The sequence below is a fragment of the Gorilla gorilla genome, chromosome 2, assembly GCF_029281585.2.
Source record: "Gorilla gorilla gorilla isolate KB3781 chromosome 2, NHGRI_mGorGor1-v2.1_pri, whole genome shotgun sequence".
Classification (NCBI taxonomy): domain Eukaryota; kingdom Metazoa; phylum Chordata; class Mammalia; order Primates; family Hominidae; genus Gorilla; species Gorilla gorilla.
Window position 1 is genome coordinate 23,741,266 of NC_086017.1, and position 12,828 is coordinate 23,754,093.

The 12,828-nt window shown below is 50.6% G+C and overlaps 1 protein-coding gene and 1 pseudogene across 2 annotated transcripts in view; both read left to right on the top strand.

The window, feature by feature from the left end:
• Window positions 1-543: 543 nt before the first annotated feature.
• Window positions 544-11,174, top strand: LOC101146588 (FYVE, RhoGEF and PH domain-containing protein 5-like; annotated as a pseudogene).
• The window catches only part of LOC101154278 (uncharacterized protein DDB_G0271670-like), a 126,152-nt gene continuing 124,346 nt past the window's right edge, over window positions 11,023-12,828 (top strand). For both annotated transcript variants that reach the window (XM_019023125.4, XM_055381066.2), the window contains exon 1: window positions 11,023-11,170. The gene's annotated coding sequence lies outside the window, so the exon portion shown is untranslated. The remainder of the gene's footprint in view (window positions 11,171-12,828) is intronic.

Sequence of the window (12,828 nt, forward strand, 5' to 3'; positions counted from 1 at the left end):
GAAACCAAAATAAAGATAGCACTGAGATAATATAACTGTATACATGGCTATACCATTGATACTCATTGTATGAGGGGGTCTCATTTCCATGTCTGTGAAATTCTCCTGAATTGAATTCACCAAAAATAGTAGAGCTCTTCCTGTGTACTGTACCTGGAACTTTACCAGGTTTCTGCAAATACAAATGGAAACAACTCATTGCTCCTGCCTATGAAGAAGTAGAACTATGGTAAAAATAAGAAAATGGCTTCCCAATAATAGGGAGTTATACTATGGAAGTAATGTGGAAGCCCAGCAATGGGAATCATAGTCCGGCCATGATGGCATAGTCATGGGAGAAGAGAGAGGGTGGGGATGGCTTCCAGGAGGGTGTGAAGAGGGGGTCCAGTACTGAAGGGGGAAAAGTTGGATCAGGATTAATTCATGTAGTTTGATGATGGCAATAATGTTGGTTGAGATTGAAAGAAGTGGTAATATTTGTAATAAAGAATTTTTCTTGCTTTTCTTCTTAGACATTCACTATGTGCTTATTTTCCCCATAAGATGAATAAAAACAACAGACTTTCCAGTTTCATAGCCATAAGAAATGCTGCTTTCTCTGAAGTCGGCATTGGGATCTCTGCCAATGCCATGCTCCTTCTCTTCCACATCCTCACGTGCCTTCTCAAGCACAGGACCAAGCCCGCTGACCTGATCATTGGTCATGTGGCTCTAATCCATATCATATTGCTGCTACCCACAGAGTTCATAGCTACAGATATTTTTGGGTCTCAGGATTCAGGGGATGACATCAAACATAAGTCAGTTATCTACAGGTACAGGTTGATGAGAGGCCTCTCCATTTCCACCACCTGCCTGCTGAGTATCCTCCCGGCCATCACCTGCAGTCCCAGAAGCTCCTGTTTGGCAGTGTTCAAAGATTCTCACATCACCAACCACATTGCTTTCTCTTCCTATGGGTCTTCCACATATCCATTAGTGACAGCTTCTTAAGTCTCCACTCTTCCCATCAAAAATCTTGCCTCAAATAGCCTTACATTTGTCACTCAATCCTGTTCTGCTGGGATCCTGAGTTGCTTCCTTGAGCAGACAATTTTCACACTGATGACATTTCAGGATGTCTCCCTTGCAGGGCTCACGGCCCCCCTCCAGTGGATACATGGTGATTCTCTTGTCCAGGCATAACAGGCAGTCCCAGCATTTTCACAGCACCAACCTTTCTCCAAAAGCACCCCCAGAAAAAATGGCCACGCAGACCATTCTTCTGCTCATGAGTTGCTTTGTGATTGTGTATGTTTTGGACTGTGTTGTCGCCTCCTGCTCAGGACTGGTGTGGAAGAGTGATCCAGTCTGTCATCGAGTCCAGATGCTGGTGGACAATGGCTACGCCACCATCAGTCCTTCAGTGCTAGTCAGTGCTGAAAAATGAATGATCAAAGTCTGAACATCCATGTGGGAGAAGGACAATAAATCCCTAATTATTCAGTAATGCATAATGTCTCTTAAGATGAGCATATCCTTTTTAAAATGATTAATCCCATCATAGGGGATATGCTTTCTAGGTTCATTTAATCATATGGGGTTATGCTTTTTCTGTTAAGCCTATTTACTTTGAAACATGTTACTAAGAAGTATACAATAGACAATTTAACCCTATAACTACTGAGATAACACAAGGATCTAATTCAAACCATACACATAAAACTGGAGCTTTGAGTTTCAAACTCCAAATGACAAAACAGAGATGAGTGAGTGTCTGAAGATGGACCTTGGAGCTATGAAGATGCAGGGAGCTGGGATAATAAAAAGGCACAGGGAGGCTTTGGGGTGGCTGTGGTTTCTGCCTCACATGTGGTCCACATGCTGATATTTATCAATGTGTGTGCTTTTAGTATGTATACTTTAATTTTGTCACTTATAAACCAACAAAGCTGTTAATAAAATAGAAAGTCTGAATAGAAATACAACAAAGAGATGCGTTTGGTAATCAAAAAACTTCCCACAAAGAAAACCCCAAACCAGAAGGATTCATCACTGATAAATTGTGTCAAATATTTAATGAAGAATTAACACCAATGCTTCACAGAGTCTTCATCCTCCTCCGCCCTCCACAACAACAAATGACTACCTCTCCCCATGACTCAGATCTCTCCAGGGTTCACAGGGCAAAGTCCCCCAGAAAAAAACACCTTTCAGAGTCCCAAGACCCTGTCACTCTGCACTAAATCCCACCAGCGCCCACGGCCAAAAGGAAAACTTTCAAAATATGAGTTAGAATATCATTAAAAAGTCAGAAAACAACAGATGCTGGGGATGATGCGGAGAAATAGGAAAGCTTTTACACTGTTAATGGGAGTGTAAATTAGTTCAACCATTGTGGAAGACAGTGTGGTGATTCCTCGAGGATCTAGAACCAGAAACACCATTTGACCCAGCAATCCCATTACTGGGTATATACCTAAAGGATTATAAATCATTCTACTATAAAGACAATGCACACATGTTTATTTTGGCACTATTCACAATAGCAAAGACTTGGAACCAACCCAGATGCTCATCAATGATAGAATGGATAAAGAAAATGTGGCACATATGGAATACTATGCAGCCATAAAAAAGGATGAGTTCATGTCCTTTGCAGGGACATGCATAAAACTGGAAACCATCATTCTCAGCAAACTAACACAAGAGCAGAAAACCAAACACTGCAGGTTCTCGCTCATAAGTGGGAGTTAAACAATGAGAACACATGTACACAGGAAGAGGAACATCATACACCAGGGCCTGTTGTGGGGTGGGGGGTTAGGGGAGGGAGAGCAGTAGGCTAAATACCTAATGTAGGTGACGGGTTCATGGGTGCAGCAAACCACCATGGCACGTGTGTACCTATGTAACAAACCTGCACATTCTGCACATGTACCACAGAACTTAAAAGTGTAATTTAAAAATAAATTAATTTTTTTAAAAAAGAATCTGTCCCTCACCTGCTTTACCTCCTCTACGGCTCTGCATTGTTAGGAGAATAAAATCCAAAGTCCGTGTACTGTCCGCCCCTCTGAGTTCACCTCAACGTTGCCCTTCATCCAATGTGTATAACATCTCAGCCTTGCCCTTCTCTTGGAATGGTGGTGAGACTGGGGGATGTCCTTTGGGAGATGTGACTCCCCTTGTCGCCTGTATAGTGCCACACCCAGGAGGGGTTGGTGAAGAGGCTCTCAACCAGGCCTGCCCTCAGAAGGGTTAATGTGGCCTCTTCATCCCTTGGTTGCCATGGGGATAGTTCTTGTCCTTCAGGAAGCAGGGAGAGCAGTTCCCTATTTTGAAGAAGGCTTGAGGGGTTTTCCTCCAATCCACGTGCCCAGAGAGGGGCAGGAATCCTAGGGCCAGCTGCCCCTGCTGCTGGGTGTGTGACAGAGCTGTGCCCACACCCCGCCAGCCAGGAGGGGCTGTTTTGAAATGCAGCCTTGGGAAAAAGCCAAACAAGCCAGGGCAAGGAAAAAAAATGGCTGCCTGGAAGAAGAAGGTGGCCACTTCCTCCACAGACCTTGAATCCCACCCAGTGATAAAAATCCCACCCAGTGATAAAAACTCTGAGCTGACCCTGCCCAGCCTCCATATGTCATGAGATGTATGGAAAGGGTGGAGCACAGAACAGGTGCTCCGCAGGCATCCACTGTCAGCATTTATTACTGTCATTGCTATGACTGCCTGTTATTAGTGCCACTACCTGCCTCCTCACCTGGCTGATGCACTGGATGTCCAGGTTCCTTTGATCCCAACTTCTGGGATCAAAGCTGGGCATGGGCACAGCTCTGTCACATACCCAGCAGGCTCTGTGGTGGACACCTGGCTGGTCCTTGGATGGTGATGGTCCCCTTGACCCCCAATTCCAACACTCCTGCTGGGTTTTCACCACAAGGTTGCTGGCAGCTGCTGGCCTTCTGATCGTCCAAAGTAGATAGAGGGCAGGATAGAAAGAGCAAAAAGAAAGGGGGAGAGACGGAAAGCCTGCTCAGATGTTAACACTGCTGGCATCTGCCTTAGAAGTTCCTGTCCTTCACCTTCCAGGCTCCTCCAGAAAAGTACAGAGAGGCTCTTGCCCCCAAAAGGCAAAGCCATGGACCGCAAGCATTCACAGAGTAGTAAATGGGTGAATGGGATGCGAGTCCTGGCTGGGCTATAAGGGCAAGTCACTTCCCCTCTCTGGGCCTCCGGTTTTTCCATCTGTGAAATGGGTATATAATAACTCCTTTATACACTTCTTGGGATGAATATATATGTTAAAGGTTCAAGAAAGTAGCGATGATGGTCATCACCCCCACACATCATGTCTTTTGTGGGTATTTACAGTTACTCCCCCTGAATTCAGTGAGTGGCTGTGGCTCAGTCCCATAAATACAACCACCAGTATTGGCAGTGGGTGTTTGTAAAGCCAACAGTCTCTCCCATCCATTTTCTCTTATTAGGCACAGCAAACAAAGGAATAAGCATTTCAACTTCACAGCCCATCACTCCACACTATTGTATGGCTTCAGCTACACAAGCTCAGACCTGTCATTTTCCCAGCTGGCCTTGGTGCTATGATCTTTTTAAGTAGACTTTGCTTAGCATCAAAGCCCAAATTCAACAGTAGTGGAAAGGACTTAGCAAGCCTTGTCCCTGTTGTCCTCCCTTCTCCTTTGCAAGGGCCGACAGCGAAGAGTAACACTGGTGGTGAACTGAATTATCTGAGTCTCCCTCACCTGCTCCCACCCTGGGGGTTCTAGGATATTTTGCTTTTATTGCTAATCTCAGAAACAAGCTCAAGTTTTAAAAACATGCTTTCTTTTTCCATGAAACATTGAAGCAATTTATCTACTCACTCATTTGTACCCACATTTAAACACAGATATACCTGCTCCATGACCTCCGTCACCTCCCTTGACTCCATTACCTACACTACCTCCATCAACTCAATCCTTTCCACCACCTCCCTTGACTCCATCACCTATACTACCTCCATCAACTTAATCCACTCCATCACTTGTCCCACCTCCATCACCCGACTGCCTCTATCACCTCCACCACCTCCCTCAACTCCACCATCTCTACCACCTCCATCACCTCCCTTGGCTCTGTCATCTATACCACCTCCATCAACTCAATCCACTCCATCACCTGTTCCATGTCCACCATCTCCTTCGCCTCTTCCAGTTCCACCATGTCTACATCATCTATCAATTCTACCACTTCCAGTTCTTCCACCGAATATATTATGTCCTCCAGCTGCACCACAACTTCCACAACTACGTCCATCACCCTCTCCACCTCCACCACCACCACCTCGACCTCTCCACCACTAGTTTCTACTACCACCTCTGCCTCCTTCACCTCCAACACCACCTCCACCACCTGTTTCTGCTACTGCCACCTTCGCCACCTCTACCACCTCCACCATCACCTCCATCTCCATCCCTGCCACACCTCCATGCATGGACCCATAAAATGTATCAAGAGCCTAAGTAACACCAAATTCAGCCACAGATTTTCTATTCGAGTCACAAGTATTTCTCCACAGAAGCCTGGAGGATTAAGGACTCTGGGGCAGCTCAGAGATGGAAAGGACTTTGAAAGGATCAAATTCAGTTCCTAATTTTACAGCTGGGGAAATCAGGTCCGCCTCCAGCACCACCTCTGGACACTCCTCCAGCAGGCCAGGCCCTCTCCCACCTCGGTGAAGTCTTTGCCCCAGCGATTCCTCCTACTGGGAAGGCCTCTCCTCCTTTTGAACCCTCCGCACTGGGGTCCTCCTCTGAGCTCCCACAGGCGCCTGTGCGTTCCCATCCCAGCACGAGCCTCGGGGTAGCAGAACTATCTGCCTGTGTCTGTGTGGACAAGCAGACGGGGAACTCCTGGAGGGTGGAGGCTTGGTCTGAGTCATCTATGTCGCCGAGCACCAGGCAGGTACCTGTGAGGGGCTACGCGGTGTGTACTGAGTGGATCAGGAAAGGCTCCTCATTAACTGGGTCTCTCTTACCAATGTCACCTCCTCAGGGAGGCCTTCCTTGATCACCCAGTCTCTACTCCAGTGGTTCTCAAACCTGGAGGGTTTGATAAAACACGGGGTTTCTGATTCAGTGAGGCTACGGAGGGCCCCAAGAATGCGTGAAGCCCTCTGAGAGCCACCGCTCAGCTCCATTGCCCTGGTTTCCCTCCCTCGCTTTGAAATGGTGTCTCCAGCGACTTCCTCCCGTCTAAGCTCCATGAGGGCAAGAATTTGGGGCTGTCTTGTTCTGTGCTCAGCGCAGAGGCTGGCGCGGCACTGAACGAATGTCCAGAGTTAAAAATAAAGGGATAGATGGTCCGCTGGGTGAAGGAGCCAGGAACATCCCAGAAGCCCAACTCGCTTGAGTTCTGGTCCCTCAAACCTCACGAGCCTCCTGCCGTGCCCATGGCCACGGCCCCTTTAAATATGCGCAGGGACGCCCCGACCCTCGGCTTCCTGGATCCCTGACCCAGCAGGAAAACAAAAACAAAAACAAAATCTTTCCTCTTGGGGAGCGGAGGAAATGTCTAGGAGAGAACGGAGGTGCGGCTGCGGCTCAGGCAGAGGCGCAGGCGAACGCGCGGCGGCCAGAGCGCAGGGTTCCGGCGCGGAGCCCTGAGTCCGGAGCGGAAGCGAAGCCGCGCGCTGCCCCGGCCGCCGCCCACGCGACTTCCGGCGGCGCCGAGGCACGCGCGCCAGGGGTCCCGGCCTGGCGCTATAAGTTGGAGACCCCGGGACGCCCGGGACGAGCTTCCCAGGATTCCCCGACCTTCCCGTGCTGCTCGGCCTTGGCCGAAGCATGCGCGGCTCCGGGGTCCCCTCGCCGAGAATCGGGGTCCCCCCCACCGTCCAAATCGCCCCGCCTCAGGGACCCGCCTCAGCCTTGGCGAGGCCGCGCCCTGGCCGTGTGAGTCCGTATCCCACTCTCACGGCGGTCCCCAGAGTGAGGGTCCCTTTCACAACGGAGAAAGACGTCCCTTTCGCAAAAGCGACTTGGTCGGGTCCCCAAACCCTTGCCCTCCACTCCCAGACGTCACAGACAGGCCTCGCTCCCTTCTCAGGGGCCCCACCTGACTGAGGCTTGGCTGGACACAGTCCTGAAGCATGCAGATTCCAGACATGACCCCCAGCAGAAACACACATCACTGTTTCAAACCTTTGGTGTGTCATTCGTGAAGGGATGAGATGGCAGCTATTCAGTCATAGTACTCCAAGGGTCCCTGGCTCTACCCTCCAGTTATTCTAACTCAACGGTGAGTTCTCAGCAGAGGCTGTCTTCTCTTGACCGTAGGAGACCCTGCCGTCTGCAGTGCTATGCGTGTAGCTAGTGAGTACCCAATGGAGTAGCTGTAGAAGGGGGGATGTAAGCTCCATGAGGGCAGCAGGGAGGGTGACACCAAGTTCAGCCTTTTCCCATGGTTGCTGGGTCATAGAAAGTGTTTATCTGTAGCTGCTGGATGAATGAATGCACTGACCTGGACACTTCATTTGAGGAGCACAGGATTTCATTTGGTTGATTTTCATTAGTTGGGCTGCGTGTAGAAGAAAGGTCTGTTCACTTTGTTTACAGAATGAATCTTTAGTGGAAAATCAAGGGGTTTTAAAGATTCTGGTGGAGGGCATAAGCCTAAGACAAAGCGCGGGAGGTGGGCTTCACATGGGCGGATGGAACCATCTGCGGCGTCCCCTGCAAGTGGTGTGTAGGAGACTCTGAATGGCAATAAAGTTAATCGTACTTTTTCTCTTTTTCTTTATTTTTGTCCTCTAGATTTGCCAAAACCACCTGTCGCTCCCAAGCCAAAGACTACCAGTCCACTGAAGCCAGTGACCGCACCCAAATTCCCTTCCTTAGCCAGGCTCGAGAGTCTTCACAGTCCAAACTCCATGTTCACGGGTCCCCCGTGAACATTGGGGGCAATGAAGGCCCCCCATTGCCCCCAAGCCCAGGCTGACTGCCCCAAACGAGTGGAGAGCCAGTGTGTACCTGAATGACAGCTTGAACAAATGCAGCAACGGACGGCTGCTCTGTGTAGACAGGGGGCTTGATGAGGGGCCCCGGTCCGTCCCAAAGTGCTCTGAGTCAGAGACCGACGAGGATTACATCGTGGTCCTCAGGGCTCTGCTGAGGGAGGACGAACCCAAGGACGGGGGCAGTGTGGGGAATGCAGCCCTGGTGTCTCCCGAGGCCTCTGCAGAAAAGGAAGAGGAGCGTGAGGAGGGAGGCGAGGCATGTGGCCTGGAGAGGACAGGAGCTGGTAAGGACTTGGCGGCTATTGCTGCCCCAGCTGCAGTATTGCTGAGCAGGGAGGGTGAAGAAGGCACAGACCTCACTCCTGAGGACCAAGGAGAGGGCTGCGGATGAGCCAGGGACAGAAGAGCAGGTGTCCAGAAGTGAGGAGGAAGAGAAGCTGCTGCAGCCACACAGGGAGTGCAGCCTGGACAATGGCAGGCCTTGGGCTGGAAAGGTGGTCTTCCAGAGCGACCTCCTCCTGCCTCACATCCATGGAGAGGACCACAAGCCCCCCGACAACCCTGGGGAGGCAGAGGAGGATGATGAGGAAGGCTGTGCCAGGACAGACCCAGCGGGGCACATGAGGGTTCGGATCCTAACAGGCCCACTGAGGACATGGGAGAGGATGCTGAGGAAGCCAGCGAGGAGCCCCCTGAGAAGGAGGAGCTGGCCGGGGTCCAGGAGGCAGAGACGGCCATGGACAGCCCTGAGGTTCTTGAGGAGGGATGTGAAGAGGCCACAGGTGTCATAGGTGGGGAGCAGGTTGACCTTGGTGAACTACCTGACCATGAGGAGAAAAGCAACCAGAAAGTGGCAGCTGCCACCCTGGAGGACCGCGCACAGGATGAGCCTGCCGAGGAGAGCTGCCAGATCGTCCTTTTCCAGAACAACTGCATGGACAACTTTGTAACTTCCCTCACAGGAAGCCCCTACGAGTTCTTCCCAACCAAGAGCACCTCTTTTTGCAGGGAGAGCTGTTCTCCTTTTTCTGAGTCAGTGAATAGCTTAGAATCAGAGCAGGCACCAAAGTTGGGGCTGTGTGCGGAGGAGGACCCCGTGGTTGGGGCTTTGTGTGGCCAGCATGGACCCCTGCAAGATGGAGCGGTGGAGGGTCCCACAGCCCCTGATGTGGTGGTCCTGTCGAAGGAGGAGGAGGAGGAAGTGGGGGAGGAGGAGGAGGAGAAGGAGGAGGTCATTGTGGATGACATGCTGGCCAACCCCTATGTGAGGGGAGTGGGCCTGCTGGGAGGATGAGGGGGAGGAGGAGGAGGAGTTCGTGGATGACACTCTGGCCAACCCCTATGTTATGGGAGTGGGCCTGCCAGGAAGAGGAGGGGAGGAGGAGGAGGAGGAGGAGGTCGTGGATGACACGCTGGCCAGCTTCTATGTGATGGGAGTGGGCCTGCTGGGAGGAGGAGGAGGCTGTGGATGACACACTGGCCAACCCCTATGTGATGGGAGTGGGACTGCCAGGAGGAGGAGGAGAGGAGGAGGGGAGGAGAAGGAGGAGGAGGCCATGGATGACATGCTGGCCAGCCTCTATGTGATGGAAGTGAGCCTCCCGGGAGGAGGAGGGGGAAGAGGAGGAGGAGGTTGTTGATGACACACTGGCCAACCCCTATGTGATGGGAGTGGGCCTGCCGGTCTGGCAGCCCCTCGAGAAGGAGGGCAGGCTGCATTGGATGCCCTGGGTGGTTATGGCTCAGAAGAAGAAATGAACTGTGAAGGAGAAGGCAGCCTGGTCTCCGTGGACAGGAAGAACATCGACACAAGGGCCTGGCCCCACTCTGGGAAGGTGGCCAGAAACCGTCCCAGAAACTGCCCCCAAAGAAACCAGATCTGAGGCAGGTTCCTCAGCCCCTGGCATCGGAGGTGCCGCAGAGGAGGCAGGAAAGAGCTGTTGTCACTGAAGGGAGGCCCCTGGAAGCCAGCAGGGCATTGCCAGCAAAGCCCAGGGCCTTCACTTTATACCCTCGGTCGTTCTCCGTGGAAGGCCAAGAGATTCCTGTTTCCATCTCTGTGTACTGGGAGCCAGAAGGGTCGGGGTTAGATGACCACAGGATAAAGAGGAAAGAGGAACATCTTTCTGTCGTGTCTGGGAGTTTCTCCCAGAGAAAGCACCTTCCATCCAGCGGCACCTCCACGCCTTCTTCCATGGTCGACATCCCACCTCCTTTCGACCTGGCCTGCATCACCAAGAAGCCCATCACAAAGAGCTCTCCCTCACTCCTGATCGACAGCGACTCCCCGGACAAGTACAAGAAGAAGAAGTCATCCTTTAAGCGGTTCCTGGCACTGATGTTTAACAAGATGGAGAGGCCAGGCGCGGTGGCTCATGCCTGTCATCCCAGCACTTTGGGAAGCTGAGGTGAGCAGATCACCGAAGGTCAGGAGTTCGAGAGCAGCCTGGTCAACATAGTGAAACCCCGTCTCTACTAAAAATACAAAAATTAGCCAGGCATGGTGGTGTGCACCTGTAATCCCAGCTACTTGGGAGGCTGAAACAGGAGAATTGCTTGAACCTGGGAGGCGGAGGTTGCAGTGAGCCGAGATTGTGCCATTGCACTCCAGCCTGGGCAACAAGAGTGAGACTCCATCTCAAAAAAAAAGAAGACGGAGAGTAAATTGCATGTGAAGCTGTCTTCCTCCAGGTCCCTCTTCAGAATCCAGCTGCCACAGGCCTTCCAGGAAAGTCAACCAGAGAAGCCTCAATAACTCCCCTCAGCTTAAGTCTCAAACTGGGAAGCTCCAGGCTTCTGAATACCCTTCATCCCACATCTTTTATAGAGACGGCAAGAGGAAAGGTGTCTCCTTCAGCAGGATGGTGTCCAGAGTGGAGTCTTTCAAAGACCGCCCCTGACCGCCCTTTCTGCCCTTGCCACTGGCCAAGCCACTATCTATCTCCTTCCCCAGCGCTGACCATTCAGACTATGAGAACATTCCAACCATGAACTCGGACTATGAGAATATCCAGATTCTGCCCTGGAGGCCTGCAGGGCTGGTGTGTTCAGGAAGCTGTTTGAAGATCAGAGCAGAGCCCTGTCCACAGCAAACTAAAATGATGGCTATGTGGACATGAGCAGCTTCAACACCTTTAAGAACAATCAGCAGAGCACAGACCAGGACGCAGAAAGGTAGCTGACATTCTATTTCCTTTCTTGTTTGGTAGCTGTAACTATTCAAAAGGCAGCGTGGGTGTGGGGGACAGATGGACTTGCTTTCCAGCCTCGGGCTCTGTTTCCCACTAGCTGCACTGACTTGGGGTGAGTGGCTTTACATTTCTGAGCCCTAGTTACTTCATCCATGAAATAGGACTCATGCTACCTCACAGCAGATATTTAAGAATATCAGAGTAGATATTCTATGTGAAAGCAGTGTATAAAATGCAAAATATGGTACACGTAAGAGCATTTTTTTTTTTTTTGAGACAGAGTCTCACTCTGTCGCCCAGGCTGGAGTGCAGCAGCACCACGTCAGCTCACTGCAAACTCCGTCTCCTGGGTTCAAGCAATTCTTCTGCCTCAGCCTCCCGAGTAACTTGGATTACAGGCACCCACCATCATGCCCAGCTAATTTTTATATTTTTAGTAGAGACGGGGTTTCACCATGTTGGCCAGGCTGGTCTCGAATTCCTGACCTCAGGTGATCCACCCACCTCGGCCTCCTAAAGACAGCATTTTTATTTACATTATTTGGGGGACAGTTATATCTCCTAGGTAGATGGCTTTGTGACTCCCCTCTGAGAGTGTCACCAAGAGAGAAAGTTTTGGAATCTTGCCAAACTAAATATCTTTTTTTTTTTTTTTTTTTGAGACGGAGTCTCACTCTGTTGCCCAGGGTGGAGTGCAGTGGAGTGATCTTGGCTCCCTGCAACCTCTGCCACCCGGGTTCAAGTGATTCTCCTGCCTCAGCCTCCCAAGTAGTGGGGATTACAGGTGTCTGCCATCGCACCCGGCTAATTTTTGTATTTTTTTAGTAGAGACAGGGTTTCACCACGTTGGCCAGGCTGGTCTTGAACTCCTGACCTCATGATCTACCTGCCTCGGCCTCCCAAAGTGCTGAGATTACAGGCATAAGCCACCATGCCTGGCCCCAAACTAAATATCTTTCACCATCAGGAAAATAGCCTAAATTGAGATTGATACTTTTTATTGAGTAAATATACACTGTATTCAATAAGGAACTAGAAAAGAAAATTTATTTGAATTGTTTAAGGAGCTAATGGTGTGGCTCACACCTGAAATCCCATCACTTTGGGAGGCCGAGGCAGGTGGATCACTTGAGTTCAGGAGTTCGAGACTAGCCTGGCCAACATGGTGAAACCCTGTCTCTACTAAACATGTAAAAATTAGCCAGGTGTGGTGGCAGGCACCTGTAATCCCAGCTACTCAGGAGGCTGAGGCACGAGAATCGCTTGAACTCTGGAGGTGGAGTTTGCAGTGAGCCAAGACTGCGCCACTGCCCTCCAGCCTGGGTGACAGAGCAAGACTCAGTTTCAAAAAAAAAAAAAAGAGCTAATGGTGCTGTTACAGGAAAGGGGTCCCAATCCAGACCCCAAGAGACGGTTCTTGGATCTTAAGCAAGAAAGAATTTACGGTGAGTCTCTACAGTGCCAAGTAAAAGCAACTTTATTAAGAAACTAAAGTAGTGAAAGCACAGCTACTCCATAGAAAGAGTAGGGTGTTCCTGAAAGCGGAGGAATGCGTCCACCGTAGGTACAATGCTTGTGTGTGTGTGTGTGTGTGTGTGTGCGTATATATACACAAGCATTGTGTATATATATATTTTATAT